The sequence below is a fragment of the Lissotriton vulgaris genome, chromosome 2_1 (genome assembly GCF_964263255.1).
Source record: "Lissotriton vulgaris chromosome 2_1, aLisVul1.2, whole genome shotgun sequence".
In the NCBI taxonomy this organism is placed as follows: Eukaryota; Metazoa; Chordata; class Amphibia; order Caudata; family Salamandridae; genus Lissotriton; species Lissotriton vulgaris.
Genome location: NC_141687.1, coordinates 1,438,737,432 through 1,438,764,998, shown reverse-complemented (window position 1 = coordinate 1,438,764,998; position 27,567 = coordinate 1,438,737,432). Strand labels below are relative to the sequence as shown.

Genomic DNA, 27,567 nt, shown 5'->3' with positions numbered 1-27,567 from the left:
ACTTCCAGCCCAGAATCGTTGGTGAACACCCCGTCCAATGTGTGGCCGGCAGAATGGGTAGAACTTTCCACTCTTTGTAAAAGACCACAAGAGGCCAGCGAATCTACCAAGGATATGGTATCGGCCGAGTTGGAATTTTCCAAATGGAAATTAAAATCACCAAGAATGGTGAAGTTGGGCTTATCAATGAATGGTTCCAGTATTTCAAGGAGTTCAGCGGAGAAAGCGTAGAAAGCAGACCTGGGACCAGGGGGTCTATAGATAAGGATGCCCGCAATGGACACCGTAGGAGAGGGGCTAAGGGAGAAGTGTAAAGCCTGGAAGGAGTTCTGAGGGGATGGGAGACACTCAATACGGCAATTTGATGAGATTTTGTGTAGAATGCCAATTCCCCCCCTTACGTACCGCTCTGTCCAGTCTCTCAAAGGCATAACCATCGGGGATGGCATTAACCAGATCTGGTCCAGATGATTCTGAGCCCCAGGTTTCTGTGACAAAGGCCCACAAAGGCTTCCTCTCCAAAACAAAATCTCTAAAAGCAATATTATTTTTCACTAGGGAGCGAGCATTGATAAGAAAGCCCGTTTCCCTAGAAAGAGAGGGAGGGTGTTGTTCCCTTGTCACAGTCGGGGCGTCTAAAGGTGTAAGAGGGGATGTAGTTCTCGCATCCCTAAGGCACCAGCACTCAAAACCGTCCCGCAATCTCTCAGGAACATACTTATGATGACAGGTTTGCCAGGATGGCTTAAGTGATTTAAGAGTGCTTAGGGCGTAGGCAAAGCTTACTACGAGAAGAGTGTTGATACCGTCAGCCTCCCTGGCCCCTGGCGCCTCCTTGGCGCTGAGGGGCGCAGACGGGCAGGACTCTGACAAGACTCCGGCACAGGTCCGGCACGTCCGCTGATCGCGTCCGCTGCGCAGAGACATATCCGTCCCTTAGAGCGCGTCAGAGCGCTTGCACACACTCAATATGGCCGCTGTGAATGTTCGCCTACCCGGAACCGACTACTCAGCGTCAACACTCGGCTGAGAGTGGCCCAGGCAGCGAGGAGATGGGGAGAGGTGTCAACAAGTTAAAAGCTTCTTAAATCAAGCAAAATAACAGGTCATTTAAAATTGCACGGAAATAGCGAGACAGCAAACCTCCCGGCTTCCGCCTCAGGAGGGACACAAACACACAGCCTAATAGAGCACAGGGCTCAGGAATGCCCCTTTTATGCGCAGCTAGAGCGCGTCAGAGCGCTTGCACACACTCAATATGGCCGCTGTGAATGTTCGCCTACCCGGGACCGACTACTCTGCGTCAACACTTGACTGAGAGTGGCCCAGGCAGCGAGGAGATGGGGAGAGGTGTCAACAAGTTAAAAGCTTCTTAAATCAAGCAAAATAACAGGTAATTTAAAATATTAATCCGCTCCTTCGTTTTTTCTATGGATGTATTGAATAGAGTAGAGAGGAGCCATTGAGGAGCTAGCCTCTCAATCGTCCCTCATAGACGCCATCTCCACCGCCATATTTAAATAATTCAATATTTATTGGATGCATTAAATACCTTAGCTGTCGTTAAATTTTGACAGATTACACCTGCCAAAATTTAACAGGGGAATTTGTATGGTATTTCTGTACCTTGCGGATTTTGGTTTATTAAACACCAAAATATGCATGTTATACCCCACAAACTCATAATAGGCAGTGGCAGCTGGCACAGGTCTGGGAGTGTGAGGTTGGGAGTGAGGGAGTTACTGAGTGTAAAAAATAAAAAATACACTTACCTCCTCGCTGCTCTGTTCCACGTCATGTCTGCCCCGTCGGCCGAACAGGAAGCACCCAGGCTCCCAGGAGCCAATCGCAACGTTACAATGCAGTGTTGTGATTGGTCTGAGGGCCGTAATTTGACACTCAGATAGGGACTAGGGGCCTGGGCATGTTCTCCACCCAGGCTGTTATTCAGTCTGGGTGAAGAACATGCTAAGTACGCATGACTGTTTGGCTGGCCCAATACGGCCGGCCAAAGCGTCACGCGCACTTCAGTGTGTCCACCACTCCGCCCCTGCCCTGTGAGCAGCCCCCAGATGCTGCTGCAGCAGTAACAAATAAAATTATAATAACATCATGTTATCATTTTGTTTTTCCTTTCCTTCACTGCTGCAACGCAGTGAGGCGATGCACCTACGCAATAGCAGAGGAGCCGCCACTGGTAATAGGTGTTATTTATCACACATGATAAATAGTGCACCCTGTGTTATCATTATTTATCATGTGCAATAAACAACACATAACTCGTAATCAGGGCCTAAGTATCTGGCTCATGTCGTTTCTGGTGTGCCGTCCTGCCCAATGAAGGGAAATTACCCTTTACCTGCATACCCCATACTGTCCCTGCTGAAAAAAGAGAGAAAATACTTGGCTTTGAAAGCTGATAGTCGGTGAGACAGCTAGGTTATCGAATCCATTTGATACAGAAATCAGTGTTACAAATTTGAATCCCAGCAACAAGACCACTGTTAGAAATGGAGGTCTCTAGTTGGCAGAGGATTGCACCCTGTCCAAGTAGTGACCCTCACTCTAAGCAGGGTAAGGGGATTACACATCTAAGATAACCTCTCCTCACCCAGTCGGTAGCTTGGCACAAGCAGTCAAGCCTATCTGGGAGGCAATGTGTAAAGCATTTGTACATACACACACAAAGTAACACAGGGAAAACACTACAAAAGGACACTGCACCAGTTTAGAAAAATAACCAATATTTATCTGAATAAAACAAGACCAAAACGACGCAAGGTGCTACGTCAATTTCCCAGCCGCGAAGCAGGTGATGCGTTGATTTCATCAACCGCACAGCAGGGTCCATGTCAGAGTCGGCGCATGTGCCACGGACGTTGGTGACATGGTGCTCAGGACTTGCGTTACGCCAATCTTTCAGCCACATGGCAGGTGCTGTGCTGATTCTTCCGCTGCACAGCGGCAATGCCTGGATTTTCTTAGTTCTTAGCATCAATGCCACCTCCAATGGCCCAGAATGGAATTGGCACCACTTGGCAGGTCAGAACTCCCAGCAGAGGAGTTCAGGGGCTGCAGATAAAGTCTTTGATGGTCATGTGAGTTCTTAACAGGTGGCAAACACGCACAAGCCCTTGGAGACCTTAGAAAGCAAGATGTAGAAAGCAAAGTCAGTCCTTTCACTACCAGGACAGAAGCAGCAAGCAGTGGGCCAGCACAACCAGTAGAGTGTCAGCTCCTTCTACTGCATCCATCTCTTCTTCGTGGCAGAACGTCCTCTTAGTCCAGAAGTGTTCTGAAGTTATTGTGTCACAGCTCCAATACTTAGTCCATTTTCTGCCTTTGAAATAGGCAAACTTCAAAGGAAAGTCTTTGTAGTGCACACAACCCTGTCTTTACCTGACCAGGCTCCAGAGAAACTACAGGGGGAGGAAACAGCTTTATGTGAGGATAGGCGCAGCCCCATTCAGGAGTCAGTGACAACTCCTCTCACCACTCTAGCTCAGGAAGACCCATCAGCCTGGTGATGGGCTATCAGGATATGCAGGGCACGCCTCATTTCCCTTTGTGTGACTGTCTAGAGTGACTGGACAAACAGCCCTACTGTCACCCTCCCTCAGGCATTGATTTCACAGGCAGGCAGAGGCACAGGATGGCAAAGCAAGAAAATGGCTACTTTCTAAAAGTGGCATTTTCAAACATGCAATATAAAAACCAACTTCACTAAAAGATGTATTTTTAAATTGTGAATTCAGGGACTCCAAACTCCGAATCTCTATCTCTTCCCAATTGAAAGTTACACTTATAAGAGGTTACAAGGCAGTTCCAACGATAACCTATGGGAGACATAGCCCTTGCAATAGTGAAAAACTCATTTAGCAGTATTTCACTACCAGGACATGTACAACACACCAGTACATGCCCTACCTTTTAAACATACTGAACCCTGCCCATGGAGCTACCTTGGATTTACTTACCTTAGGGGTGCCTAACTAGTGAAAGGGAAGGGTTGGGTCTGGTAAGTGGGTGCACTTGCCAGGTCGACATGGCAGTTCAAAACTGCACACACAGACACTGCAGTGGCAGGACTGAGACATGGTTGTAGAGCTACTCATCTGGGTGGCGCAATCAGTGCTGCAGGGCCACTGATAGCATTTGAGTTACAGGCCCTGGGCATACATATTGCACTTTACTAGGGACTTATCAGTATATCAAATATGCCAATCATCGATAACCAATTCCAGATACAAGTTTATACAGGGAGCACTTGCACTTTAGTACTGGTCAGCAGTGGTAAGTGCCCAGAGTTCTAAAACCAGCAACAACGAAATGCTGCACACAGTCAAAAACAGGAGGTCAGAAGCAAACAAGATGGGATAAACACACCAAAGATGTCGGGTCTAGCATCCACCCTTTAGAGGTTTATACAAAACTACTACTGTGAGAAATTGTAGTGTCATCATACGCAGTGTTCGGAAAGCACAGCACAGTGGTGATAAGGACTATATAAAAAAGAAGATATTTCTTGCCATTGTTCACGTCATCTAAGCAGGCATAATTGTTAGGAAAATACCACAAAACCAACGACTGTTAGAAATCCCCATACCTAAAGAATGCACATATAGACTTAAAGTTCAAACACATTCAGGTAAGCATGCCATGCAACAGTAGTGTAATACAAAAAAAGTAAATGACCACAAAGACAATTCTGAAGTGCACTACCCTGCATGGGGGATCGCATTTGGGGGGACCGCATTTGGGGGGGACATTTGGACCAGCACGGGCATGCTGCTCTCTGTAGATCACATCTTTAATGGGGTTAAAGTGCTTGCAGGGAGGGAGTGGTGGATTTGATGGCATGAAACTGAGACGATTTTTCAGATTAAGAAAAATGCGATGCTTAAAACAAGAAAGGTGTATCGCATGCTAGAAAGCTCGATTGTCATGCAATGATTCATATTTAAAAGGCACCTTGTAACATCCAATGACACCCGCTGTCAGGAAGTGGTAATGCAAAATCCGAAGACACCCAATGCCAGAGGGTGGATCCTGAAATATACCAAGACACCAATCGTTAGACAGCGCCATCTGGAACACCCCAAGACCCACCTTCTCACAGCAGCATTAACAACCCGAGTGACCCACTGTCAAAAAAGTCTCCCTTGTAAGATTCTGGGAGATCCATTGTCAGAAAGTGCCTCTATTAATTATTATCATAAGACAAAAACATTCACCGTCAGAAACACTCAATGCCAGCAAAAAAGACGAGTATACCTTACACAGAATACAAGAAAGTGTTTTTTGTAACATCCTGCGTACCATACAACCTGAAAAAGTAAAATGTAAAAAGTTCCAAAAATGACACAAAAGCCAAAAGTGTACCGAATTACAGTACGTGGTGGCACAGTGACCTTTTATCTTTTAATAAGGCAATAGGGTATGACCACAGCTTTAAAATTAGCATAACGGCTGGTGCAGGATGCACCGTAAAAGGGTCACAGTCACTCACATACTTGATACCCCTCCGCAACTATATTCATTTATACAACATTCTAATGATCTGTGCTAGATTATGAAATCCATAACAGATTTTAAGTGCTATTAACAATTTCCAGAAATCCCACGTGCTCTGATAAACAGCGCATAGCCGTACACGCACTTAAAATTTCTCTTGTCTAAAAGAATTCCTCTATTGCGTTGTGTTCAGGGACAAACCTCTATTAAGACTTAAATCAACAGCCACCATATGTGCTATTCAAGCAGAACAAAAAAAGGTAATAAATACACAGAGGGCAGAGCGAGGCTCTTAATATTAAACAGATAAAGGGTGTTGACATAACATAAATAGGGAAAAATAAAGTTCAGATCATGCTTTAAAATATGCAATTTTTCACACCAGCTGTAGAAAATATGTTGGTTACAATTATCTGCAGTTCAAAATGCCTTCCTGCAACAGAACTTTGCTATGCATGAAACAAAACGGAAAAGCAACGCCTGTTTAAAATGGTTAAAGTTAGGACAGCTGTCAACTTTTTTTGAAACGTTCAGAGAGCAGCTGTTTTCAAGAACGTTTAAGTAAACGTGCGCTCTGGTCAGTCAGTACGAAGGAGGAAATACAATCAAAAGAAAGTGTGCTTTTCAATAAATGTCAAATCCAAGCGTACTAACAAACAAATGTATCCAACAAGTTATCATTCAATTCGTTACCAACCTCCCCTTGAACGGAAAATGAACTAACCTTTACTTTGAAACTGCGCTCGGAAGTTCTTGTACATTAACTGCAGCGCTTTCCTCCCGACAGAGGAGGTCTAAATGAGATTTCTGTTTTAGAAAGGTAAGGAAAGCATTTGGCAGTAGCTGCTTCCCCAAGGTAAACATGCACCACTTTATGTGTCCCTAGATCGCACTTCAAATAGGCTCGGAAACATGCCTTCCAGCATTGCAGGTATGGGAGCTCTCTGCAGCTTTCAGCTGGTTGAACAGTACACAAGCCCAACTGCACACAAAAATTATTCCTAAATAAGCTAGGCCCACACAACAACTAGGATAAGCTCTAAAATATGCCTTAGATTAAAACATAAATTGAGATCTCCCGAGCCTTGATGTCAGAAAGACTAGATTTCATTAAAGACAGGGAGGTAAGTGTTATGCTTACTTTTCTTGCTTTCCTTTCAACAGCAGCCAAGAAGAAAAAATCCCTTACCCAGGAAACCCTGGTACCAAAACTAAACCAATACATCACAATAGAATGATCATTTAAACGTTGAGTACTGTGATAATTATCTTGACTGAGAGCAACAAATCATCTTTTCTTGCATACAGTCATGAGTTCCAGAGAGCCCTAATAGAACGAAAGCAAAGACAGTAGAATAGTCACCAAATCCTTGAAAAAATTCCAAAGAAGCATAGCAACAAAGATCTGAACAGGTGGTCTGTGAGAGTGTCTCCATCAAACAGAATCCGAAGGAAGAGGATCTCCCACTCAGTAAGGTTGAGGTTGCATAACTGGTAGAAGGCGCTGGGACTGCAGGAGAAAAACAGAAAGAGGTAGTAGTGGGATAATACTCACCTCTGTGTCTTTAATTAAATCTAGCCTTTCTAACATCAATGCTAGGAAAATTTAAATGTTATTACAAGTCCAGAGGCTCATATTATGCTTGTTTAACCCCTCCCCTGCTGATGACGGAACCGCTCCGTCATCAGCCGCGGTGGCGCTGTGCTGATGACGGAGCTGTTCCGTCATGGCCCGCCCGACGCTCCTGCGCGGCGCGAATTCCGCGCCTGCGCTGAGCGTTCTATTGAGCGGGTGGGGCCATGACGGAACCGCTCCATCATAAGCACAGCGCAACCGACGCTGGTGACGGAGCGGTTCCGTCACCAGCATGCGCCCGCCGCATTTCTGCCCCGCCCCATTAGCACTGCGGCAGAATAGCCGCCGCAGTGAAGGGGTTAAAGCATAGCAATGATAGATTTAGACTGAGGAGCAATTAGTTTACAATAAAAAGTTCTGAACGTATTAACGTTTGACCAATCCCCAGATTGGAGAATTTCATGCAACCCCTCGGGCTGAATGGGCACCAAATGAATTAGTATTGGTACCACATGAGGACATAACCCTCCTAACCCAGTGAGCCAGGGTAGGAGAGGAGACAGATATTTGGGGTTTCTGGAAGGAAATGAGATTTGGGATGCAGGAGGCAACCTTAGATCTGCAGTTTGTGAAAAGTATGTTTTCAAACAATTTCTAACAAATAACTTTGGTTGCGAAGGGAAAAAGGGGTAATGAACAGACATCAAATTGGTCTTTGTGCGCTTCTTAACCTGAAAATAAATGCCAAGGGTGGAGTAGCGATACAAGGGCACATCAAGAGCTTTAGCATCAGAAATACGTTTCAGAGAAACCAAACACAATAGCATAGTCAGTTTAGCAGATAGATGTTTGAGCGAGAGCTCCATATTATCTGGCCACGAAATAAACATGTGCAAAACCAGATTGACATCCCACATGATATTATATTTGGGATGAGAGGATTAGCAAACCGTGCTCCTTTTAACAGACAACATACCAAAGGATGTTCTCCAATAGGTCTTCGGTCTACTCTGATGTGTTCGGTCGGAATCGCCAAGCTGTAAGTGTTGATGGTACAATAAGTTTTCACTTGGGAGGTTAAAAAATCTTGGAAGTTAACCGCTAAGGTTACAATTGGTGAAAAGGGATGTGAATCCCAATCCATAAACCAGCTACACCAGGCCAACCAAGTCGAATTGTAATGTCTTGCTGTGCCAGGGGGCCAAGACTGATGGATGAGGAGGGTAGCCTCCTTCGAACTTCCTGGGGTTCTCCAAGAAACCCTAAAAACCTCCAAGATATGGGGGGGGGGTAAAGGACACCTTCTAGAATAAAGTTGTGATTAAACCCTTAAGAATTGAGAAGCAGATTGAGAAAGGATGGGATCCGAACAAAAAAGTCAGAGGCCAGTTGTAAAAGAGATGGGTACAATGACTGAGCTTGTCAAAAGGGGATGATCAGAACTAGGCATGACCGCTGTCTGCGAGCTTGAGCTAGGACTTGTGTAATGAAGAGAAAGGGAGAAAAAGCATAGAGAAGAGTCTGAGGCCAGGATTGGAGAAAAGCATCCATGGCTAGCGCCAAAGGATCTGGTCTCTAACTGAAAAAGAAGAGCAGCTTAGAATTTGTGCGAGAAGCAAAGATATCTACGGTCATGGTACCAAAGACTGAGTAAGGTGAATGAAAACAGAAGGGGCCAGACACCAATCATTTGAATTTTGGAAATCAGCTACCAAATCCAGTTTGACCGTAAAATATTCCGCCCTGACCGAGAAGTTCCTTTGAAGGCAAAATTCCCCTAGACTCTTGGCTAGTACCTCTAGAGATTAGGATCCAGTGCTCCGGAGACGGTTTATATACTTCTCTGCCGACAGGTTGTCTATGCGTAGAAGGACGATACATCTTGCCCTGTCTTTTATAAAGGACTAAATGATAAGGGAACCTGCACGTATCTCTAAACAATTGATGTGAAAGGAGGACTCCTGAAGAGACCATGTGCTACCAGTCAACTGCATCTTGTGCCCCATCCTGTCGGGCTCGCATCTGATTCTAAGACAAGATCTTGGGTGGCAGCGAAAATAATTCTCTTTTCAGGCATCTAAGTGACTCAGCCACCAGAGAAGTTTTTCTTTGGATTCTGAATCAAGGCCTACAGGTTCCGAGTAAGCCAGACCTCTGCAAAGATGACGAATCCTCAATCTCTATAAGGCCCGAAAATGGAGAGAACCGGGAAATATGGCTTAGATGGATTACACTAGCAGTAGCAGTAAGTCTCTGAGAGTTTTGAAACAGAGAAATGATTGATCCTACTGAAAACTGGAGATACTTCCTGTAAGGCAAACGAACTGGAATCATCAAATAAGCATTCTGGACACATCGTTCTGAAGCAGTAAATCGTTGAGATTGAGAATAATCTCCATTTTGAAGTGATGGCAAACTACAAAGTTGTTGAAAATCTTTAAATTGATGATTGTATGAAACCTTTTTCTGTTTGATAACCAGGAAAATGGTGCTGAGGAAACCTGAAGCATCGAAAGGAGTTTGTTCGATAGACTGTTTTGAATAAAATGACTACATTTCTTCTTAAACTAGAAGGAATTGCTCCTGTGAAAAAATAGAGGGGTAGGCAGATGAAGTTGAACTGGAATCTGGTAAATATCTATGTGATGTGGGAGGCAACCAAGCATTTAGACACAGCCAGTCTGCCTCCTGTGGGAGGAAGGCCAGAATTGAAAAGCCGTAGTAAGTACTGGTCTCCTTTGTACAAATAACGCCTGCTCCCGAATCTTTAGTATTGTCGGGGGTAGAAGTTAGGCTTGTATTCCTGATAATTATCTTGGGAGCCTTGATTGAAGGAGCCTCTGTGGAGGGATTGACCTCTCAAGGGATAACAGCTGGCAAAGCAACTCCTTCCTTCTGCCAAAAAACAGAGAAAAAAAAATCTTCAGCAAAAATTGGGCTTTATCGATGGTAGCGAAGGTTGACACATACTTTCCCATCTTCTTGATGAAGGCTTCACGTAAAAGAAGCCCATTGGCTTGAGGACCCTCTTCCTTAGATGCTACGTTACTGAGCTTAGGGTCAATCTTGAGTAGAATACTTTTCCGTTTTGCCTGTAAGATGTATGCATTGGTATTACCCAACATATAAATAGTTTGTTGAGCTCAATTCAAAAGGGTACCTGGGTCCACCTGTTCGCCCTAAATGTTTGTCTCCTCAGCTAAATCCAGAATTCTGGCTAGAGGACCAACCAGATCCAAAATTATTTCCTGGCAATTCGGCCAGTCCCATATCAACCCCCTTCTTGGGGTCCTTGCCAAATTTAGTAAAAAAATAATAACATATTTGGGTCAACAAAAGGTGTATTGGCTACTTTATTTGGAACGGAAGGGCGACTGCGTTCAGATCTGAGTTTATTTCTGCAAGATTTATCCAGGACTTGATGCAAATCCTTTTTACATTTATTTTTTAGAACAAATTAGACTCGAAGATATCAGGTATCAGAGCGCTTTACATGAGCACAAGTTACGTTACTGAGGGACACACTCATTTTTTTTTTTTTCTTTTATCCTCATTTGCGTGCATGGCTCCAATCTATCAAAACCAAAAGACCGCCACAGAGCAATAAGGCGTATGGTCGTGTTCTGTGCTGTCTCAGCTTATAGCTGGTGGGAGACTTCATTAGGGAGGGAGGAAGACCAATTCCCATCAGCACCATTCACACAGGCCAGACATGATCTTGCTTAGGGCTGTGCCTTAGTAGATAGTGCCCGAGTTATCGAGACCCCCATAACACCAAGACTCTTAGTCATGGTAGCAAGGATAGGCAATGCGCGCATTAATCATAGGACCTGGGGAAAAAAAAAAACCAAGTTTGTCGCTACTATCCAAGCATAGCCCAAAAAGCTCTCCTATTGGGATTTCCTGCTCTGGCGAGGTCGAGTTTGGAAATTTGAAGAAGTGATGCTCGCCATTCGTGCACTGTGGGTGGTTGAGCATCTTTCCAGTGTCTGCATATCTCCCTACGTGCCGCTAGAATGGCATAAAATAGCAGATTGGTTGCGGCATTGCGGGCTTTACTTTTAAGACCAAAGATAACAAGAGCGAGGTCTATAGAGAAGTGTTCACCCAAAGATTGTGATAGCTTATTACTAATGGCTTCCCAATAAGCGGATAGATTTGGACAGTCGTAGAACATATGGATGTCTGATGCTGCGATTAACCCGCATCTTGGGCATAAGACTGGGCCTGTTGGAGAAAACTTAGTCAACCTATGCGGGGAATAGTATGTCCTATGTATAGTAAAAAGGTGGCACTTTATGCGGATGACATTATGATTTTTACTACAAGTTATGATGAAGCATACCCAGAGATAATCGATCTGGCTCTCAAATTTGGTAAAGTCTCAGGGTATGAGATTAACGCCTTAACCCCTTCCAGGCTCATGACGAGCTGGGCTCGTCATGGCGTAGCCTCCTCGCACGCTGATGCCGAGCCCAGCTCGTCATGAATAATGGGATTTTGAAAATCTGAGCATGCGAGCAGAATTCCGCTCGCACGCATGTGGTTAAAGACAGAGTCAATGTCCTGGAATATTAATATAACTGACAATAACGGGACATCCAAAACCCAAATTCGCTACCTGGGGATAAACATAATTAAAGACATCAACTCAATTGCTTCTCTAAACTTCACCAAAGTAGCTGCAGAGTGCCGGAAACTTATGAGAGACTGGTCACATCTTCCGCTTACTGTTCTGGGTAAGGTTAACCTGGTGAAGATGAGTATCTTACCGAAAATTTCTTTTTTGTTTAATTCAATTCCACTTTTTTTTGATTCAAAGTTAATCTCAAAGCTACAGAGCGCGATTACCAGCTTTATTTTTAATAGTAAGAGCCCCAGAATTTCGTGGAAAAAAATCAGACGTCGTAGGGAGAAGGGAGGGCTGGCTGGTCCAGACCTTCAAATCTATGCATGGGCGTTCCAGCTCTCGCACACATGTATGTTGCTTAAAACTCCTACATCAACAGGGATGGGCCTTTTTTTTCTACACTATTGGAATGTGAAAGAGTAGACCAATCTGTTTTTTTGTTCAAATTTGGTGACCCCAAATTCTTTATGAAAATAAAATTGAAAGTTTTACAAGGGATTGCATCTACTTGGTATAAAGTGAGGCAAGCGACTAAAGTTGGCTACTATTCTGGGAAGGCTCCTATATGGAACTTACCCGCTCCTCCCTCATGGACAATGGATGCACTTATCAATCCGCTAATAGAAGCTGGTATCAATAGTTGGGATGATTTGTTTATGGATGGATCATTGCTTCCATGGGACTATTTAATTAACAAAGTAGGCCCAAGTCTGTCGAGATTTAAATATATTCAGATCTCTAGCTGGTCACAGTCATATAAAGAGCAGCCAGCACGGATTAGTAAGCTGCCTATAGGTGGTTACAGTGATTTGGTAACTTGCCTTTTAGACAGCCCAGCGGCAAAGAAAGACATTTCACGTTGGTATAATAAAATAATCGATGAAATAGATGCCAACTTCCATTTACCGACATCACTATGGGCTGAATTAATGCCAGGTTTAGATGTGGAGGAGCTCTGGATGGCTTCTTGCTCAACACTCTGGGACCTAGTTAAACCTGCGTGGCTTCGTAGGAACCACCTTTTTACTATACATGGGACACACTCATTTTTGTTAGGCACGGGGAGATTAATTGATTTGCCCAGAATCACAGGTAGTTGAGCGTCAATGCCGAGAGTTGAACCCTGTTCCCGAGTTTCGAGGTCGACTGCTCTAGCTGTAAGGCTACATCCTCTCCCCATAATCAGAAGCATGTTCTGAAGAGAACCACTCAGTAGAATTCGGGTGGTGGATTAAAGTAGTGTTAAACATCGATTCTCCTAAATGATCAAGCAGATCACTGGACACTGGGTGAGAAACACCACCATCAGAAGGAGACATTTTGCACCTTTTCTCCAGAGGCCCATTGGTAAGGTCAGAAAAAACATGTGAATTAGACCCATCCTCATTTATGATATCATCATTGTTACTGTCCTACAAATTTACAATATTTAGGGAAGAAGAGAGAAGCCCTGAAAATGAAACCTCTCAGGTGGGAGGACCAGTAAATTGAGAAGTGCCTTTAAATGATACATCTTAGAGATAATGAAGGATTTCAAATTATCTTTCATTGTCTGAGATTCTTCATCACCAGACAAAGGGCCAGCTGTAGGAGCCAAAATACCAGTCGGTAACGGCCGATTTCGGCCGTTACCGACCGGTATTAAGTATTTGGCATGTAGGGGCCCTATTTTACCGATTCAGTAAATGTACCGAATCGGTAAATTTACCGAATCGGTAAAATACTAAATCGGTATTTTTACCGATTCGGTAATTTTGAGATGTAGGTGGAACTCTTCTGAGTCCCACAGGCCTTACCGATCGGTATTTTACCACCCAATCCAATTGGGTGGTAAAATACCGATTCCTGGTGTGCATGCACATGTGTGCATGCACACCTATGCCATGTGACAGACAGACATGCCCTTAGGGCATGTCTGTGTGCCACATGTCACACGTGCCTGAATACGGGGTGCCAGAGGGTGTCAAAGTGACACCCCCTGCACCCTTGCAACATTCGGTATTTACCTAATCGTTAAATACAGATTCGGTAATGCCCATTGATTCCTATGGGCTTCAATGCCCATAGGAATCAATGGCCATTACCGAATCGGTATTTACCGATTCGGTAAATACAGATTCTTACAGAATCGGTAATTTAATTACTGATTCTACCTAAATCTCCCCCCTTCTATTTTACTGATTCATAATAACCGAATCGGTAAAATTCGGTATTTATGAATCAGTAAAATATACTTACCCACATCTGGCCCATAGTGCCCTGAAAATGCCCAAAAAAACGAAGAGAAAAGGGGAAAAAAATAAAGGGCAATGAAAGGGGTATTAAAGGGTTAACTTTCTATCCTGACCGAGGATTCTGCTATTAAGGGGAAGAGCCCAGCAGGGGAGGCATGCCAAAGACAGGGCAAAGAGCAGATGAATCACAGGCAGGAGGAACACACATGTCTAGCTGGGAGTGCTATACGTGAGAAGGAGGACAACTGAAAGGCAAATGCTAAAAAAGCTGAAAGTGAGAAAAATACTCCCGCGGATGGGAGCACGAACCCAGGCCTGATGCGCTGATAGTAGGAAGTGCACAAACGTAGGAGTTGCCGCATAGAGGGGGAAAACCGTTGTTATGACGAACGTTCCACAGAGCATTTGACCCAGGGAGCAAGTGTGCGCTACAAGGACCACAAGTAAATGCTCACAGCAGAATAACATCAGTAATTATAAGTAAACAATATAAGACTGCAACACTTTGAATATATAATGAAAACAACAAGCACAGTACTGATCTTGACTGCAAGTAGCAAGAAAAAAGGATTTGTTGCTCTCGGTCAAGATAATTATCCCATTACTCATCATTTGAGTGGCCATTCTATCATGATGCATTGGAGTAGCTTTGGATCCAGGGTTTTCTGGGTAAATGTCATTTTTCTTCCTGGCTGCTGTTAAAACAAAAACAACAAGTGATGGACCGAATGTGGATCAATGTCACACATTCCCCCAGTCAAAAGATCTGGGCCCAAATCCATCGTTTTTTTGCACTTCACACCACCCTGGGTTAGACAATGGCGATATGCAAATCAGCTCTGACCCTGTTGCCCCATGGGAACAGTCCAGTCCGAACTACAAAAGCCATGTCCCTCCCAGAACGGAATCAAGCATCCGAGGACCGGACCGGTTTCGAGGTAACACCTCTCATCAGCCCGGCTAGCTTGACTCCAAGTGGTGTGGAGTGCCTGGGACCCACGTCTGGGCAACCCCAGCGCACTTAGGGCGGCAATTGCAAAAACAACAAGTGATGGACCGAATGTGGATCAATGTCACACATTCCCCCAGTCAAAAGATCTGGGCCCAAATCCATCGTTTTTTTGCACTCCACACCACCCTGGGTTAGACAATGGCGATATGCAAATCAGCTCTGACCCTGTTGCCCCATGGGAACAGTCCAGTCCGAACTACAAAAGCCATGTCCTTCCCAGCCATTATCTGACCCAGGGTGGTGTGGAGTGCAAAAAACGATGGATTTAGGCCCAGATCCTTGTACTGGGGTGAATGTAAGACATTGATCTACATTCTGTCCATCAAATTGTTTTTTGTAATTTTCTCCCTGAGTGTACTGGGGTAGCTCAGACGTGGGTCCCAGAGCCTCCACACCACTGGAGTCAAGCTAGCCGGGCTGATGAGAGGTGTTACCTCGAAACCGGTCCGGTCCTCGGATGCTTGATTCCAGTCTGGGAAAGATATGGCTGTTGTAGTTCGGACTGGACTGTTCCCATGGGGCACAGGGTCAGAGCTGATTTGCATAAAGCCATTATCTGACCCAGGGTGGTGTGGAGTGCAAAAAACGATGGATTTAGGCCCAGATCCTTGTACTGGGGTGAATGTAAGACATTGATCTACATTCTGTCCATCAAATTGTTTTTTGTAATTTTCTCCCTGAGTGTACTGGGGTAGCTCAGACGTGGGTCCCAGAGCCTCCACACCACTGGAGTCAAGCTAGCCAGGCTGATGAGAGGTGTTACCTCGAAACCGGTCCGGTCCTCGGATGCTTGATTCCGGTCTGGGAAAGATATGGCTGTTGTAGTTCGGACTGGACTGTTCCCATGGGGCACAGGGTCAGAGCTGATTTGCATAAAGCCATTATCTGACCCAGGGTGGTGTGGAGTGCAAAAAACGATGGATTTAGGCCCAGATCCTTGTACTGGGGTGAATGTAAGACATTGATCTACATTCTGTCCATCAAATTGTTTTTTGTAATTGTTTCCCCTTGCTGTTAAAACAAAAGCATGAAAAGTGAGCCGCCGGTCTTGTAATAAAATCAGAGCTCTTTTCAGCCTGTTGAACAAATGCCCATTTAAACCTAAATGGAAATCTCTATCACATTGAGCCTATACCATTACAAGCAACGGCAAAGAAAATAGGTTCCTCAATTATGCAAGAGCTATTTGCTTTGCCAATGTGTTTTAGCCATATTGTACACCAGCGTGGCTGCCATGCTGCATGGCTAAACTTTAGTGACATAGACTAGAGTGGAATGGAGTGGAGTGGTATAGAGTGGGGTGTCTTAGAGTGGACTGCTGTAGAGTGGTGTCATAGAGTGAAGTGGTGTGGGGTGGTGTAGAGTGGATTGGCATAGAGTGGATTGGAATAGAGTGGTTTAGACTTTCGTAGATCGCAGTGGTATAAATTTGAGTGGCATAGAATGAAGTAGAGTGTTGTAAAGTAGAGTGCTGTAGATTGGAGTGGGGTGCCATAGAGTGGAGTAGAGTGGTGGAGAGTAAGGTAGAGTAGAGTGTTATGGAGTGGCATAGAGTCGAATGGCTTAGAGGTGAGTGGTGTGGAGTGGCAAAAATTAGTGTGGCATAGGGTACAGTGGAGTGGCGTAGGCTGGAGTAGAGAGTTATGGAGTGGAGTAAAGTGTCATAGAGTGGAGGGACATAGAGTGGCATAGAGTGGAGTAGAGTGTTGTAGTCATTGACTGGTGCTATCAGACAGGGGTGGAGGGGCAGTGGGGGGAGAAATAAATAAAAATATATAGCACTTACCTTGGTATGGCTGCCACATCTCCTCTGTCCTCTTCTATTCTCCCGGCACCACGAAAACACACAGGCTCCAAGACTTTCTTAGCCAATCATGACATTGGTGACACCAGCATGACATTTACATGTAATGGGGTGACCCTGTAACCCTCAGAACCTGGGTGGGTAATAGACAAAATAATAATGGTTCTGTCGGACAGAAATACACACTGCTTCAGTATTTCAATGGTATTTTTTCATACTTCGTTCCTAACCAGGATACAAAGATACACGTACTTATATCAATACAGACAAACACACTGACCACAAAGTAAAAAATGAAAGTACATTTTTACTCATAAACTTTCATCACTTGAATTTGAAAAACCAAATATTCCAATTGCTGTCCCTAAAACATACTTAAAACATACATGACACATACGTTTTGTGCGTAGAAATGGTACATAATTAAAACAAGTAAAATTGTTACTTCTTATACTTATTGGAAATTACAACTATATGTACAATAATCATGTAGGTACATCAATTTAATCTTGGATCCTACACAGTTTTCAATAGTTGGTTCGTGTCAAAAAAGGAATTGCGTCGACGTTTCGACCCAGGGGAGCGATGCGGTGATTTAACGCATCAAGGGCGGGTCTTCATCAGGACTGTGTATATGTAGGACAGCCTCTTGCCGACCTAGCTCCGCTTGGAGTCCCGGTCTCTTTCTGAAGTGAACTCACGGTCAGTCTACTCAGGCCGTATGGATTTTCATTGAACCTCTGTATTGATTAGTTATACAGGGGGTAGAGTGTGGCGTTGCTCCTTTTTATTTGATACTCGCGTGTCTCGGGTCCTTCACCTTCCGTTTACTGTGAACGGAAGGAAAGAGACCGGGACTCCAAGCGGAGCTAGGTCTGCAAGATTTCTACGCACAAAACTTATGTGTCATGTATGTTTTGATATAAGTACATGTATTTTTGTATCCTGGTTAGGAACGAAGTATGAAAAAATACCATTGAAATACTAAAGCAGTGTGTATTTCTGTCCGACAGAACCATTACCAGCATGACAGCAGCATTGTGATTGATCTGAGCTTCCTGGTTTGGGGCTCAGACAGAAAGTGGGAGCCTGTTCATGTTCTCCACTCAGCCTTGCAATACAGCCTGGTGGAGAACATACTAAGTTCGCATGACTGGCTGGCCCAAGACAGCCGGCCAAACTGTCATGCGCACTTATAGAGTGCCCACTACTCGACCCCCTGTTCTGGACAGCCCAGCCCTGCACCTAGAATGGAAACCAACTGAGCCAGTACAGAAAAATTAAATTATAATTATCATTTTATTTTTCCTTTTTGAACTCTCAGAGAGCAGTGGGGCGACACTACTCCACCTAAGCGTGGTCATAGTATTGAGTGGTGTAAAGTGGAGTAGAGTAAAGTACAGTAGAGAACAGTGGAGTAGAGTGGAGTGGCATAGGGTGGAGTGGCATAGAGTAGAGTAGAGTAGCGTAGAGTAGAGTAGAGTGTCGTAGGATGGAGTCTTGTAGGGGAGTGTCATAGGGTGGAGTGTTTTAGGGTGGAATGGAGTGTCTTAGGGTGGAGTGGGGTGTTAAAGGGTGAAGTGGCGTAGAGTGGAGTGGAGTGGTATAGGGTAGAGTAGTGTAGGACAGAGTGGCATTTAGTGGAGTGGCGTAATGTGGAGTGTAGTAAAGCGGCGGAGTGGAGGGGTGTAGCAAGGAGTAGAATGGCAGAGTGGAGGGGTGGTGCAGTGCTCTAGGTCAGCCCTCTGCCCTCTTACCACTGGTTATCCAGTGGATATTTTCTGCGCCGACTGACAGGCAAAGGGATTTTGCATTAAATCAATCAATTTTAATTTGCAGTGCAACCCATTTGGCTGCACAATAAGGACCAGAAATCAGTTACAATATTGTTAAGAAAGAGTATTACAAATTAGCAGTCAGGTTAAGATAAACAAATCTTAGTACCATACTATAAAGATACAGAATTACAACTGGAGAACACAACCCCCTGGAGAAGTTTAAGTGTACCAATAGAAGGCAGACAAGAAGGTGGGATCAATGACATAATATCGACTACAAAAATATAGGCATTTAAAATATCGACTTCAAAATATCGACTACAAAAATATCGAAGTCCTATCTACAAACAGGTAAGTACAAAAATATCGAATCAAAAATATCGTTTAAAAATATGTACTTTATAAAAATATCGAATTTATTAAAATAAGGTAAAATTAAAAAAATATTAAAAATAAATAACTAAAATGTACTTAAAAATACTTAAATAACCTTAAAATTATTTAATAATGAATTTAAGTTATAAAAAAAATAATACAATTTTATTTGTTAAAATATATATATATATTAACATATTATTATTAAAAAATATACAATATTATTACCGTAGCATAGCAAGATTGTTACAATTACTAATCCCACTTTAAAGAGTGCAACAGTAGGGAAAGCGTTGGATAGCGTAGGGGTAATAATTACTATTCCCACTCCAAAGAGTGCAACAGTAGGGAAAGCGTTGGATAGCGTAGATGTAAAAATTACTATTCCCACTCCAGTGAGTGCAACAGTAGGAAAAGCATTGGATAGCATAGGGGTAAAAATTACTAATCCCACTCCAGTGAGTGCAACAGTAGAGAAAGCGTTGGATAGCGTAGGGGTAAAAAATTACTATTCCCACTCCAGTGAGTGCAACAGTAGGGAAAGCGTTGGATAGCGTAGGGGTAAAAATTACTATTCCCACTCAAATGAGTGCAACAGTAGGGAAAAGTTGGATAGCGTAGCGGTAAAAATTACTATTCCCACTCCAAAGAGTGCAACAGTAGGGAAAGCTTTGGATAGCGTAGGGGTAAAAATTACTATTCCCACTCCAGTGAGTGCAAAAGTAGAGAAAGCGTTGGATAGCATAGGGGTAAAAATTACTATTCCCACTCCAGTGAGTGCAACAGTAGGGAAAGCGTTGGATAGCGTAGGGGTAAAAATTACTATTTCCACTCCAAAGAGTGCAACAGTAGGGAAAGCGTTGGATAGCGTAGGGGTAAAAATTACTATTCACACTCCAGTGAGTGCAACAGTAGGGAAAGCGTTGGATAGCGTAGGGGTACAAATTACTATTCCCACTCCAGTGGGTGCAACAGTAGGGAAAGCGTGTGATAGCGTAGGGGTAAAAATTACTATTCCCACTCCAAAGAGTGCAACAGTAGGGAAAGCGTTGGATAGCGTAGGGGTTAAAATTACTATTCCCACTCCAAAGAGTGCAACAGTAGGGAAAGCGTTGGATAGCGTAGGGGTAAAAATTACTATTCCCACTCCAGTGGGTGCAACAGTAGGGAAAGCGTTGGATAGCGTAGGGGTAAAAATGACTATTCCCACTCCAGTGAGTGCCCCTACTCCTTCGAGTGCAGTAAAAAGTCTGGGTGTCACCATTGATAAAGACCTCTCCCTGAAAACCCATGTCGGAGCCATTATCTCTGCTAGTATGTTCCAGCTTCGCAAAATTCGGAAAATTACCTGCTCTCTCATGAGGCCTTGGTGCAAATTGTCATCTCCCTTGTTCTCTCCCGTCTTGACTTCTCCAACTCCCTTTACTGGGGCCTTTCCAGATCCCTGCTCCACCGCCTCGAGATGGTGCAGAACCAGGCAGCAAGACTTATCTGTAAAGTCCCCAAATAGCAATCTGCTAGACCTCTCCTGGCCAAGCTGCACTGGCTGCCCATTGAACAAAGGGCTGCCTTCAAAATTGGATGCCTAATCTACAAAGCACGGCATACCAAATGCCCGACCTTCCTGAAATCCCTCATTAACCCACACCGCCCGACCCGCAACCTCCGCTCTGCCCACCTTCATCTTCTCACCTCCCCAGTGATCAAGTTAAAAAAATTGGGCGGCCGGAGATTCAGCTTCCTGGCACCCAAGCTGTGGAACTCCATCCCCCTACACATTAAAACCTCTGACACCTTGCTGAGCTTCAGAAAAGGCCTAAAGACCTGGCTCTTTTCGAACTCCCATTAGCTCTTTCTCCTGCCCCAATTTCAATCTCAGCGCCAGGAAACCTCCGGTGTCAGTACGCTTTATAAATGCAGCTTAACATTAACATTAACATTAACAGTGAGTGCAGCAGTAGGGAAAGCGTTGGATAGCATTGAGGTAAAAATTACTATTCCCTCTCCAGTGGGTGCAACAACAGGGGAAAGCGTTGGATAACGTAGGGTTAAAAATTACTATTCCCACTCCAGTGAGTGCAACAGTAGGGAAAGCGTTGGATAGCATAGGGGTAAAAATTACTATTCCCACTCCAAAGAGTGCAACAGTAGGGAAAGCGTTGGATAGCGTAGGGGTTAAAATTACTATTCCCACTCCAAAGAGTGCAATAGTAGGGAAAGCATTGGATAGCATAGGGGTTAAAATTACTATTCCCACTCCAAAGAGCGCAACAGTAGGGAAAGCGTTGGATAGCGTAGGGGTAAAAATTACTATTCCCACTCCAGAGAGTGCAACAGTAGGGAAAGTAAATACTACATATATTATTTAAAAAAATATAAATTAACATCTAAAAAAAATTAATTAAAAGTAATTACCAATTTAATATAATATAATAATTAATCACTTAAAATTACAATTTAAAATTAATTATTACAATTAGTTACCTATTAATACAAATTAATTACAAATTAACAATTAAGTAATTAACAATTAAAAATACATTAACAATTCATTCAAATTAAATACAATTAAATAAATTGAATTATTTAATTAATTTTAAATAAATTACTTCCCACCCTATTCCCGTATAAACCCACAACCCGCTACAGAAAATAAATTTGTAAAATTAACATAATTATCAATTAATCAATTAAATAAAATTATATGGCAATTAAAATTTAATTAATTACCCATAAAATATAATTCACAATTAATTCCAAATAAATATCAATAAATAATTTTACATATTTAATTATTTATAAATAAATTACTTCCCAACCAATTCCCCTATAAACCCACAACTCGCTACAGAAAATAAATAAGTAAAATTAACATAATTAGCAATTAATCAATTGATAAAATTAATTGCCAATTAAAATGTAATTAATTAGCAAATATAAATAAATTAACAACGAATTAAAAATTAATACCAATAAATAAATTTACATCATTAATTAATTATAATTAAATGACTTCCCACCCTATTCCCTCATAAACCCACAACCCGCTACAGAATTAAATTACGCAAAAATTAAAAAAACTAAATTCATTCATTAAAATAAATTATAACATAAATACACACTTTTCACACATATAATAACATAAAAAACACTATAAAAAATTCGATATTATTAAAAATTCGATAATTTTAATAACCTATATCATATACTTCGATATTTTAACTTTCTATATGTTTAACATTCTATATTACATTACTTACCTCAAAAACGATATTTTTGATGTCTATATTCTGTCCATTCGATATTTTGTCCATTCTATATTTTAAACTCGATATTATGTCCATTCGATATTTTTTTACTCGATATTTTGACTGTTTACCAAGAAGTTCAGTTACAACAATGTAAAAGATCAATAACAAGATCTGATATTCAAAGAAGAGCGTCTGGTTTTCTTTTCTATACATGAGTTAAGTCTAAAATCTTTCAAGTTAACCCTAAACTAAAGAGGATGGTTCAATGACCTAACAGGATCTCAAAAATCAAGGAAATACAGAAAAATAGGAAAATGCATAAAGTGTGGGGAGGTAGAAGAAGGTGTCAGCATTTCAAGAAGCTTGGTCAAGAGTCTTTTTGGCCAGAAGAATAAGTGTTAGACTAAGCCATACTCAGCAAAGAATCGTCTAAACATCTCAAAGTTCAATGGAAAGTGGCCCAAACTTGGACAGTGTAAACACTAGTTATTTTTTACCAAACTCTCCAGAGTACCACCTCTCTGTTTGCATCATCAGGAGCTTCATTGTCCTTTCCATTCTTACGTTGCGAGCTGCAACATTCACCAAATATCCCAGGCCAAACATGGGAATGGTACTGTTCTTTGTCACCTGCAATTGTTTGCACAAGTGCAAAATGGACACTTTCAGTTAATGCTTAGGCTCTCCATGTTCCTTGTCAAGATCCTTTTCCTGGGCCCTCTCGCTCTATCACCAGAATAATGGTTTATCTATTCTCAGACTAAACATGTGAACGTACTTGAAAGGAAAACGACATGCAAGCAGAGACCGTAAACCAGCATTTTATGCAAAAAGAAACATAGGTCTAGCCATGACAACTTAAAGAATTAAGGGCCAAATGTACGCCCGTTTTTTGCAGTCACAAAGGAAAAATCTGCCCGGTTGCGACCGCGAATAGGTTTGCCCTATGTACAAACCTATATATAAATAGGTTTGCGAATCGCTAATAGGAAGGGGCGTGCCAAGGATGTCCCTGCCTAATAGCGTGTTATACTTCAATGTAAGATTGTTTTGCAACCAGAATTGCGGTTGCAAAACACTTGCAATTTTCCACCCAATTTAAAAGGTGGTAAGTCACTTGCAAACGGGAAAGGGTACCCAGGGGGGGATTCGCGATCCCGCGTGGGAGTCGTAAGATTGAAGAGTGTCATCTTCCAAGGTGAAGATGGGAGGGCCACTCACATCCTCAATGGCTGCTGGTGCAGGGCTCAGGCTGGCCACCACCTGCAGGGCTTTTCTGTGGTGCACAATGTTTGACCAAGGTTGGGGGAGCTAGCTGGTGATATGAGAGGATGGTTTTGGTTGTGCTCTGCTTCGCTTTCTATTTTGCTGGGTGCTTTGGGCGTTGTGAGTACTGGGTCGGCGGTTGATGTGGTTCGTTGAAGGCTACCCTCCATGCCGTTCGACCCAGTTTAACGCTTCTTTGGGATCTGGAAAAAAGAGTGTGGTATCATTAGTGATGATCTTGAGCCTGGTTGGAAAAAGTAAGGAGTACTTGGCCTCCAAGAAGGAGGACCTCTGGCACTGGATAGTGCAAGTATATAATGGACACTTCCACCACAGGAAAAAGGGAAGAGAGATTGAGCCTTCCCTCATTCTCCCAATCACTATAATACTCACTGCTCGAGAAAGACTAGTAGCTAAAGGTAACCCATGGACCAATTTGTCATGTATATTACCTTGCAGGATGTGGGCTAACCGGTCCCCTCCTGCTTCAGAACGTTTTGTTCAAATAAAAGTGTAGAAAAACCATTCTTCACCTACACAAATGAGAGAGGTAAAAGCTGAAAAAAGAAAAAATGAGTAATGAATATCCCATTCTGGGAATCCAAAAAGGGTATACACACTGCCCTCACCCACTCAATGAGTGGCATGCTTCATCATAGGATATGAAACACAACAAGGGCACCCAATCAAGTCAGCACAGGACCTCGGAGAACATATGAGTGAAAGCAACAGTGGTCCTATGCAAGGAAGGAATGTACTCAAGGGATAAATATAGACACAATGGAAACTATATTGTAAATTGACTTGCCCAGCCGGGCAGAGGTCTAATATTTAATTTTTAACACAATTTTTAGAAAAATACCTTCAGCAATTTCTTGGAGGTGGGCACAAGCATGTGCCCAAACGTTTACAAATTGTCATGGTTAGCTGAGTGGATAGAGAGTAGAAAAAGGTTTTTAGGCAAGAGCTATTATATTCTGTGCATATATCAATAACAGAATTCACATTCACACCATTACTTGAGTTATAGTGATTAATACATAACACAGTATATGGTGTAGTAATTGTCGACGGCGTTTCGATCCCATTACAGGGTTACAGGGATCATCATCAGGACTGAATAAAGCCTAATTATTCCTAGCCATGATAGCCGCGATGGGTGAGACACACGCAGTTGGTGCCGGCCCGTACAGGGTAAGGACTGCAGTCGTGACCCGTGATGGAACAGAGTGTTCTATATCAATCGGGCAATTTTCAACAGTGGAAATTAGTGTTCGGGCAGGATTCCAATGGGGAACAATCTCCCCGTTACAAAGTAGACGCGCCAGCAATGGGCTTGGTCGTCAAAAGGAGCCTTCACGTAGGACTGCAGATGCTTCCTGGGCCGGCAGGAATAATTAGGCTTTATTCAGTCCTGATGATGATCCCTGTAACCCTGTAATGGGATCGAAACGCCGTCGACAATTACTACACCATTTACTGTGTTGTGTATTAATCACTATAACTCAAGTAATGGTGTGAATGTGAATTCTGTTTTTGCTATATGAACAGAATATAATAGCTGTTGCCTAAAAACCTTTTTCTACTCTCTATCCACTCTGATGACCATGACAATTTGTAAACGTTTGGGCACAGGCTTGTGCCCACCTCCAAGAAATTGTTGAAGGTATTTTTCTAAAAATTGTGTTAAAAATTAAATATTAGACCTCTGCCCGGCTGGGCAAGTCAATTTACAATATAGTTTCCATTGAGTCTATATTTATCCCTTGAGTACATTCCTTCCTTGCATAGGACCACTGTTGCTTTCACTCATGCTTCATCATAGGGCCACTGCAACTCTCTGGTGTAGGCCAACATCCAGGGAGGAGCGCTGAGAAAAACAGAATATAGAAAAGAAAGAAGGAAATCATTCAGTAGGGATCCCTCATGCAGAGAAAAAATTTAATAAAACTGTGTAAGTGGGTATCTGCTGTCTTTATTATGGATCCCACTTGGCAGGGTTAAAATGTAAAAAAGCAGGGTATTAGGGCAAGCAACAACACCATTACCCTATCTGACACATCAACATGTTTCTGCCATAAATTACCGCCCTAGTGGGTTGATGGCATTCGTCAGGATACGGAGCCCTAGAAAAAGGTTTTTATACGTACCCTCCTAGTTTTTTCACTATCTGGTAGGGGACTTCTAGGGGGCTTATGTTGCCCCTATTGAAAACACAACATCTGTGTGCATCTGAGAATGTAGACATCAAAGTTAGCCAGTGTTAATATTTCAGTCATAACCGCCCTCTTGTAGTAGCTGCACCAACCCACCTCTCAAGTTAGGTATGATATGCCTCCTTATCATAGCTCCCATTATATTAAAGACATTGTAAAAAGATTATATATACAAACTTTTGTTCATATATATATATATCTCACTACACATGCCTTTAGCTAACAAAGAGTGGTTGTGAGACCCCTTTGTTCACAGCCCATCTTTTTGCATATGGCTCTTGTGAGCCGGTAAAAACTACTTACCCGAGTTTCATCAATGATGATCCTAACTTGGTGACAGAGTGGGAACCCAGTCCTGTAGTCACACTCTGAAATAAAGCATTATGCATTATCTCTTTATCATGGTGGTTTGTTATCAGAATTTCATCCTCTTAATTCATTCTGGAAGACCCCCTCTTGGAGTTTCCCTTGTTTTTATAATGCATTGTATCCATATTGACGCATGAAATTATGCACGACTAGTTCAATTGAAGGACTAACACAAAGTACAAATGTACCAACATAGAATAGACTAACAAACACAAAGTTCCCACTTGGCTGACTCCTCAGGTCAACAATTTATAATACCCATTGATTTAGCACATCCTTGTTAGGCATCACCCTTGTTTTAAGTGGTTACTCAGTCTAGGGGATTCTGTTCCCGGGCTGTCATTGTCTATGTAAAATACTCCAGTCACATCTGTGTTCACAATAGTTAGTCCCATAGGGCACAAAATCATCACAATATGTTTGGTACAAGAATGTGGTTTTGTTATAGTTTTTTCACTGCTAGTGTGGAATTAATTTTGACGTCCCGTTTGTTTCTGCCTTATTAGACCATAACAAGAAAAAGGTAGTGAACACATGATCTCGAAGCATGGTACACTAACCCGAGTTACTGGACGTTACAACTGTGGCTCTTGCAAAGCTTGTCTATTGTCCATAAACACAAAGGGCCATATGTATCAACGTATTTCCCCATAGACACAGAATGGGCAAAACCCTTTGATACATCTGGCCCAAATCGGTTGACTTAGGAATGAGGCATCCATGGGAACTGAGGAATCATACAACGAGCAACACATACAACGTAATTTATTTGATCATGTGCCCGTGCAACTTACAATATGTAGGTATGACTATAAGGAACATTAAAATCAGAATACTTGAACATATGAGCAATATTAGATGTGGGAAGACAATGACCAAACTCACCACACACTATGCGGAGAAGAACCATACTGAGAAAGACTTAAAATGTGTGTTCATAGACAAACTGTTTATGCCCGCAACGACAAGGGATAGAACAAAATTTCTCTTTGTACGGGAACAAAGATGGGTACATAGACTGGGGAGTGCTAAGAAGGGACTGAATGATGCTATTCCTCAGTATCATCTACTCAGCTTGAGATGATGCTTTAGTAGCTTATTCTTTAGCTACTTGGAGAGACAACTACAGATAGCAATACAGCCTGAGACTATCTGAAAGTACAATAGAGGCACATTCTGCATCTTCGAAGGGACACCAGCAGGGGGCATGATTGATCAAATAAATTACCATACTGATACACATATAATCCCTGGGTCTAATATGATTACATATGAGGACATCTATTTAATCATAGGGACCAAGCTGTCAATAGTTTTGAGGTACATAAATAATACATGGGAGATTTACAGTCAAAGGTTTTATTACACCACTGCATATTGGCAATTACAATGGAGGGTTTGCTAATATTTTACCTAATAAATAGCTATACTCAGGATTTGCCTATTTAAAAATAGCCACCACCTTTTCACCACCCGAGACCACACATAACGAGATCACAGTAGCAAAATGGGTATAATGTGAATGGCCGATAAGGTACAGGG

General features: G+C 42.6%; 1 protein-coding gene across 1 annotated transcript in view; it reads right to left on the bottom strand.

Annotated features, from left to right (window-relative positions):
* SYTL1 (synaptotagmin like 1) overlaps positions 1-6,500 on the bottom strand; it is a 444,266-nt gene extending 437,766 nt beyond the window's left edge. Inside the window, exons 1-2 of the mRNA XM_086957276.1 lie at positions 6,239-6,500; positions 4,972-5,049 (exon numbers count right to left, since the gene is read on the bottom strand). The gene's annotated coding sequence lies outside the window, so the exon portion shown is untranslated. The remainder of the gene's footprint in view (positions 1-4,971; positions 5,050-6,238) is intronic.
* Positions 6,501-27,567: the final 21,067 nt, after the last annotated feature.